An 8182-nucleotide genomic window follows, 5' to 3' on the forward strand; every position below is an offset into this window, starting at 1 on the left:
TGAAATATTTTATATTAATTTTTGAGGAGAAAAAGACTTACTCTGTAATGACTCTAAGAACAGATTTGCCATGTTTAACAAAAAACAAAAAAATACAGTACCAATAAATTTGTCTCTTTACATCCAAGAAAGCATTTCTTTATTGCATATTTCTGCATTCACCAAATAATAGAGTGCTTTTTAAAAGATGAAATGGTTTAACTACTAACTCTGAAATCTTAGACTCCTTCCCCACCTCAGCTCTCATGTATAACCAATTATTTGTGGTGACCCTGTGTACCAGCTAAATAATGTCCACTGCTATGGTTTGCATCTAGATGCCCCCCCAAAGCCTCAGAGAGTTATAGGTGGGGCTTTTTGGAGGGGGCTGGATTTCAGGTGTGTGATGCTGGGATCAAAGATAAGATGCTAGGATTAAGGGTATGAGTGCTACATGGATAAACTATAACCCTACATAAACTATAAGAGACAGAAAGAAGGCTACTGTTGTTGTTTGTTGCTAGTTGCTTGCTTGCTACTTGCTGCCTTCTGCCTACCCTGCTTTGCCCTGGACTGTTTATCCTCTACAGTGCCCCTCTGCCATGCTATCCTGCTAGCTATGGACTGAAACCTCTATGAACTATAAGCCAAATAAACCTTTCCTCTTTTAACTTTGGGCATCCAGTATTTTGTCTCAGCAGTGAGAAAATCAACCAAGATACCCATCGTCTCCAAAGATATCCATATCCCAATCACTGGAACTTGTAAACACTACTGTATACATATCAAAGAAGACTTTGTGTTAAGTGACAAAGGGTATTGATATGACACAATTATCCTAAATTTTCTGGATGATCCCATTGTAATCATGAAGATCCTTATAAGAGGGAAGCAGAAGATCAGGAAGTAGTGCTTGTGACAACAGAAGCAGGAGGTAGGAGTGATGGGAGGAAGGAGCCATGACCCCAAAAATGTGAAACTAAAAAGAACGGCCTCCTTGAAACATTCAGAAGCACAATCAATATCTTGATTTGACATCCAGAAATACATTAATAAATTTATGCTGTTTTAAGTAAAGAGTATGTGGTGATTTGTTATAGTAATGATGTAAAATGAGTACTCTAAAGATTGGCAATGCTCTAGGCATCTGAGCAATAGTTTCTTGGGTGTAGGTGACCTATCCAGGACATAGCACAAGGGAGTGACAGAATTTCTGCATGAACCAGGCCTGCTGACTTAAGATCCTGGGATCTTGGCCTTTTGGTCCATACTCCTTAGTTATTGTGCTGATTAGGAAAGACAAGATTACATTTGCTGTATCTCAGCCTTGTTTGTCCATTTACCTGGTGCTGTGTGAGTGAGTGTTCTATATAAATAGGACAATTAGGGTGAAGGAGAGAGAGAGAGAGAGAGAGAGAGAGAGAGAGAGAGAGAGAGAGAAAGTATGTGCTTGTGTGTTTGATGGGCCATTGGGCATATTTATTTTTTTATTTTTTTTCAGCTTTAATTAAGTTTTATTGGTACATTTTAGGGATGCAGTACAGTTACATTCATTGTTGGGATCTTGTACCTCTACATGACAAGTCTTGGTTCTCATTTTTTCCCCTTGTCCCTGCCCTCCCTTCACCCCCTTCCCTTCCCCATCTACAGCCACTTTATTTCCATCTTTTCATTATGTCACATTTTTTTCTTTTCCCTTTTTACCCTTCCCCTACCCATCCCACCTTCCCTACACCTTTAGCTCCTTTCTTCCCATTTCTCAATGTCAGTAATCTTATTAGGATTGTCTGTATTATTGCAGATTATTCACACAAGGAAACTATTCGGTATTTACACATGTGTGGGCATATTTATTTTTAAAAATCATATGATTGTGGAACTTGATAGGTCTAAAATCAGATAGGTAAGGCCTGCTCAGGAAAGAGCTACATTTCTAGAAAACCAGAAGAGCTGATGTTGCAGATGAAGTCTAAAAATAGGGTGCTGGAGAATTCCCTCTGTTTATAAGCAGGTCAGCCTTCTGTTTTATTTAGGTCTTCTTACATCAGGAAGAACAATCTGCTTTACTCTAAGTCCGTCAAGTGAAGTGTAAATCTCATCTAAAACACCTTCACAAAAACATCCACTACAATATTTGACCTTGGTACCCCATGACCCAGGCAAGCTGCCATACAAAGTTAACCAATAAGGCATTTATGTTCATTCTGTAGTCAAACAGTATTCCAAAACAGCTCTCATCTTTTCACTTTGTGATAGAGTTAGCTTAATGGAAAGGACCTATGCAGAAACACAAGCCATAGTCACAAGAAACTAAACTGAACCTCGCAAGCGCAAAAACCCGAGTTCAATCCCCAGTACCAAAAAAAAAAGAAAGAAACTAAACTGAGAAAAATCAACAGAGTGTAAATTTGCAGTTTTCCCCTCTGCTCTCCCATAAGCCAGTACACTCAAAGCAGTTTGTCTTCATAGGACCTTACCTTTCTATAAAGGGTAGGAGCCATCCTCCTTGATTTTGACAGAGGAAGAGTATAGTAATCCACCACTAATTTGACTTTTCTGATTGTCTTTTTCTTTCCTATTTGACCCCTCTATCCCCAGTCCCAATCATATTTTATTTTCTTTCTCCACTTTTTCTAATTCTTCATTTGTGTGTACCATTGTCTTTTTTCTTTAATTTTGTTTTGTTTCTCAGATGAGGTCTGACTGTGCTGTTCATGCTAGTCTCAAATGCCTGAACTCATGTTATCCTCCTGCCTCACCCTCCTGAGTAGAACTACAGGTGCACATCACTACACCTGGTTCACTTTGGGTTTTTGTGAACTGGATCGTAAAAGTTTGGAAAAAGTGGGTGATAGTCTGGTGCAATAATGTTGGAGAAAAGAGAAAAAAGTAAGTGTGAGATCAAGAGAAGAAAACAAAATGAGTGAAAGCTTATGAGTGCATGCTTGAGTGGATGGGTGTGTATGAGAGTGACTGTTCAGAATTTCAGGATTTTAAGTGCATTGGCAAACAGTAAATATAAAACTGAGTAAGATGAAATGATGAGTGAATAAGAGTATAGAGTTGACCTTTACTGAAATTTACTTATACAACCCCTGTCTTTTGTGACAAATTCACAATGCTGAGGATATCAACATAAGCCAGCTGTGATTTGGGCTGTGAAGGGATCCCATCTCACACAGATCTTTGTGTCTCTCTATACCTGCTCATACTCACCCCACCATTTTGCATGATACCATATTCTCCCTATTTGGATATTTGTCAGTTTTCTATAGGTCAGTTTGGCTTCTCCAAATGGAGAAAAGAAATGCTCCCACAGGGCAGGATCAGGCTTCCAACTTTCTCTGTGTAATCCCCAAACAACTGTATCAGAACACCCACTGACTTGGACAAAACATCATCTTCCCCAGCCTGCAATAATGCCTTCCAAATGAATGCTGGTTTTTCATCCGCTGTGTTTCATGGTATAGAAATGTTATTAACCAAATGTTAAAACCAGCTTCAGACAGCTGCTTGGTGGTTTTCCTCTGCATTGTGTCCAACAGGATTCCATAGCACTGTTGCCTGTGGTTGTCAACATTTTTGTCTCTGGGTGTTCAAAAGTAACTGTGCTGCTGAGTAGTTTCTGCTGGTTTCTCTGCCAGATAAGACAAAGGAAGTCCCTTCCTCCTTCTCAGAGCCAGGAGAGTCACTCAGGGATTCAGCTGTAAGTCTCTTCACCAGGACTGGTTCACAGTTCCTTTGCCGCTCAGATTTGGTTTGGCAAACACAGGTTCCTAAAACTTTATTCTCCTTTCACCTGGCTTCAGTGCCAATACTTTATTGACACTTCATAGTTACATGCACTTGAAGGTACGTCAGGGACCCCACTCTTTTTTTTTTTTTTAATCTCAACCTTTTCCTCCTTAAAAAGATTATCTGGTAAAATGATTAGAAGGGAAGAAGGTAAAATTATGATATGTGAATTATAGTGATTCCGAACAGCAGAGCCAGCTCATTTAGAAGGGAGGAAAAAAAACTTTCTTGCAAAGATTGAGGCTTGTACAATATCCCCATTCTAATCCTGTGGCAGCCACAAAATGATTCAGAGCTACTCTGACAAATGCAGGAATTCCTCAAAGTCTGAGAAATGAAATATTGTCTAACAATGACTCTTCCTTTTTTGATTAGTGTGAAGCCTGTACCCTGCTTGCAGAGGCAGGATCCAGTTTTCTTATTAATTTTCGCCACAGTTGGAATGGAAAAATTGAAGTCATTGCTCTGATGGCAAGAAATATCTTGTGGCATTCATAACCAGCAGTCAGTACAGACAGACTTGGGCTGGGATGCGTCTTGCTTCTTTCTCTATGGAAAGAGCTTCACTCCACTGAAATATGATTTTCAATGTAGGCCAATATAAAAATAGTATACTCGATATTTTGCTCCCATTTATAAGGATTTCTCAGTTATTTGTTCATGATTGACATATATGGACTGGCCATAAAAATGTATTACTTGATTGAAATTTAGGCATTTTCTTGAAAAGTCAAGGCAATGCCAAATAGTCTGTGGAAACTAGAGCTACAGAACTCCAAAGAGTAAGTTAAAGTGGAAAAGATAAGCAATGCCTTTATACAGGGGCAGGGGTAGGAGGTTGTGCCATATTTTGGATTTCTATATTTCTTTTAAATGTGAAAAATGATAATGGAGAATTGAAAGGAAAAAGGAGAAAAATGAAACAAAGAAAATTGATGAGTATTGAGCCTTTTGTGCACCTAGTCAGTTGGAGGTGCCTTATCTACACTGCTATATTTAATTTTTACAACAATGGGGTAAGGCAGATCTGTTACCCTTCCAGGAGTTATGTCCTCACACTCCACCCACTCTGTGCAAACTCATATCACATGATAACATGTCAGAATGCTAGATATGTACTTTACCTTCACACTGTAAATAAATAAGGGAGCCAGTTCTGACAATGGGCTCTAAGAGCAAGGCTGCTGGAGTGATTTGGGTAAAGAATTTCCTCCCAGACCAAAGAAGAAGAAGGAAAAGAAACAGTGCACATGAGACTGAACTCTCTTGTCACCTTAGCAGCCCTCTACTTCCTAAGTATGAATGCAATTGTAAGAGGACATGATGTCTGGAGCTGTGAAGCCACCTTGCAAATAAAAGGCCAAAATTTTTCATACTGAAGATAGAAGATGGAGGATGAAAAGAACTGAATTTTCCATGACATTGTTGAGGCCACTGTTTCAGCCCTAAAGATCTTTTTATGTGAGTCGATTAATACCCTTATTATTTTAATTATTTTTAGCTGGATATTCTGTTAACTTGTGGCCAGAATCATTATAATATTTTATATTCCAATATAGAATATTTCCATTTTATTGTACTAGATAGGTTTCATTTAACAAATGAGAGAGTTAATTCATCAACTCCTGCAGTAAGAACAAAACATAATTGCTTTATTTTATTTTATTTATTTTTTGGTACCAGGGGTCAAACTCGGATCCTTGCACTTGCAAGGCAGGTGGTGGAACCACTGAGCTAAATCCCTGGCCATATCTGATTTATACTGAGACAGTATTTTCTGCAGTCCTTTACTTTCAAGTTTAATACATTTCCTCCTCACTGCCCTTCATGTGGAGATGTTACTACATGGAGGTCCGTGAATTATCATAGATGAGAATCTTACTTGTTATTATGTTGTATAGGCAAGGTACTAAAAATATGTTTCTAATTATAAATGTAAAATGAAATTTCATTTGTAATTGGGAAAAATCCAATAAAAAAGATATTCACTTAGAAAATAGCTAAGATGTTTAATACAAATTTGACATGAAAAAATTTTTGAACTTTACCCTCAATCATTAGCTTTATAATCTGGCTAATACCATTTCTTTGATTTTTGGGTTTTTTTTTTTTCTTGTACGGGGGATTGAACTTGGAACCTTGTGCTTGAGAGGCAGGCAGTGGCACAACTGAGCAAAATCCCCAGCCCCATGGCTAATACCATTTCTTAACAGAAGGTAGAAACTGATAGAAGCTCAGAGGCTAGTGTTCTGAAGCTAACATATAAATCTATAATTAAGATGTCCTACTATAGGGCCAGCGATTTAGCTGAGTAACACCGCGTCTGCCACATAAGTGCAAGGTGCTGAGTTTAATCCCAAGTACCAAAAAAAAAAAAAAGAAAGAAAGAAAGAAAAAATGCCCTACTATAAAAATGATACCAAGTTTCACAATTTAGGACAATTCTGCAAAACAGGAAGCATGTTGCTCAAAATGGTTTCTGGCAAAATCGTTTGTATTTAAGATTTTAATCACAGATATAGTATGTTATATACTGTTTAAAATTCTCCAACAGGTAAAACTAGAGTAATGAGGGACATTAGTAGTAGTTGCCAGGGTTTCCAGGGAAGAGGTAGGTATGATAAGAAAGGGATAGTTTATGAAAGTGTTTTTTGAATGATGGATTTTTTTTCTTGTCCTGATTGTAGTGGTGGCTATGTTAACCTGCACATGTATTCACTCATCAAACTATACATCAAATAGAGCTCAATTTTACTACAGTTAAAAAAATAAAATGAAAGTAAATTTATTCCATAACAAAATGGTTCTTATTTACTGATTAGTCCAATTGATTTTTCCCTCAAATTATTAACAAGCAAGAAGGGGATGTTATAGCTCCTATTGCTGGCCTTAAAACAGTAACCAGGTGGGAAAGGAAAATATCTAGGCCTAACTGCTATAAGTGACAACAGTGTTTGACCTCACCAAGAATCACTGAAGGGAATAGGGTTTTATGAAACAATACTATTTCTGAATTGCTAATGCTGTTGACAATATTTTCTTGGCCTAAAAATTAGAGCCATTACCCTAGTTACAAAATCCATGATCATCTCAATTGATGCAGAAAAGGTGTTTGATAAAATTCAATCTTTTTCATGAAAAAAATGTTTATTCTAAGATAAGAAAAAGAGAAAATGCTCATTTTCACAACCTCTATTTGACAAAGCACTTGAAACTACTCCTAGTAAGAATCAATTCAGAGGGGGGAAAAAGCTATCCAAGTTGGAAAGGAAAAAGTGAAATTATTTCTGTGCGAAGATGATAAGATGGTATATGTAGAAAAACCTAAAGATTTCACCTATACCTGACACCTGCAACTTAAAGGAGCAGAGATTTATTTTGACTCATGGTTTCAGAAGTCTCCGTCCATGGTCAGCAGGTTCACTGAAGAAATGTCATGGTAGTGGGGTCTGCCACAGAGGAAAGCTGCTCGCATCATGGTTGCCCAGAAGCAGAAAGGCAAGGGAGGAGCTAGAGAGGAAGTCCTTCCAGGTCACATTTCCTCTTCTGTCCAAGCCCCATCCCCTAACATCAAGTTTATGTACCGGAAGACTTCACATTATTAAAATGTAAATACTATTCAAAGTGGTCTGCAGGTCTGATACAATCTCTTTTAGCATATCTGTGACATTTTGGGCAGAAATAGAAAAATTCTTCCGAAATTTTATGGAATCTCGAGGAATCCTAAATACTGCCCCCCCCCAAAAAAAAACTGGGAAAATAGATTTGGAGGTCTCACCTTCCTGATTCCAAATCTTACTACAAAAGAGGAATGGGCATATGACTTGAATAGGCATTCCCAAAGATAAGCAAATAGCCAGTAAACATATGCTTAATATCTAATCATTTGAGAAATGAACATCAAAATCACAAATGGATGCCCCTTCACCTCCAAAAGAGTGACTGTTTTGTCAGAACATAACAACCGTTGACAAAGATATGGAGAGTCTGGATTCCTTGTGTACATCCAGGAGGAATGCAGATGGAACAGCCATTGTGTAAAACAGTCTGAGGATTTCTCCAAAAGTTGAAAACAGAATTACTGTACAATCAAGTAATTCCTTTTCTGGATATATACAGCAAAAGATTCAAAAACAAGGTCTCAAAAATAGTTGTATACTCGTATTCATAGTAACATTATTCATAAGAGACAAAAGGTTAAAGCAACCAAGTGAATATTGATGGATGGGTGGGTAAATAAGATAGGCATATACATGAAATGGAATACTCTTTCCTTCCTTTAAAAGGAAGGAAATTCTAACACATGCTACAACATGAATGGCCCTTGCCAGCATTACGCTAAGTGATATAAAGCAGACACCAAAAGGACAAATAGTGAATGATTTCACTTACATAAGGTACCTATAGT

Source organism: Fukomys damarensis, unplaced genomic scaffold (assembly GCF_012274545.1).
Source record: "Fukomys damarensis isolate Sample0158 unplaced genomic scaffold, DMR_v1.0_HiC HiC_scaffold_24, whole genome shotgun sequence".
In the NCBI taxonomy this organism is placed as follows: domain Eukaryota; kingdom Metazoa; phylum Chordata; class Mammalia; order Rodentia; family Bathyergidae; genus Fukomys; species Fukomys damarensis.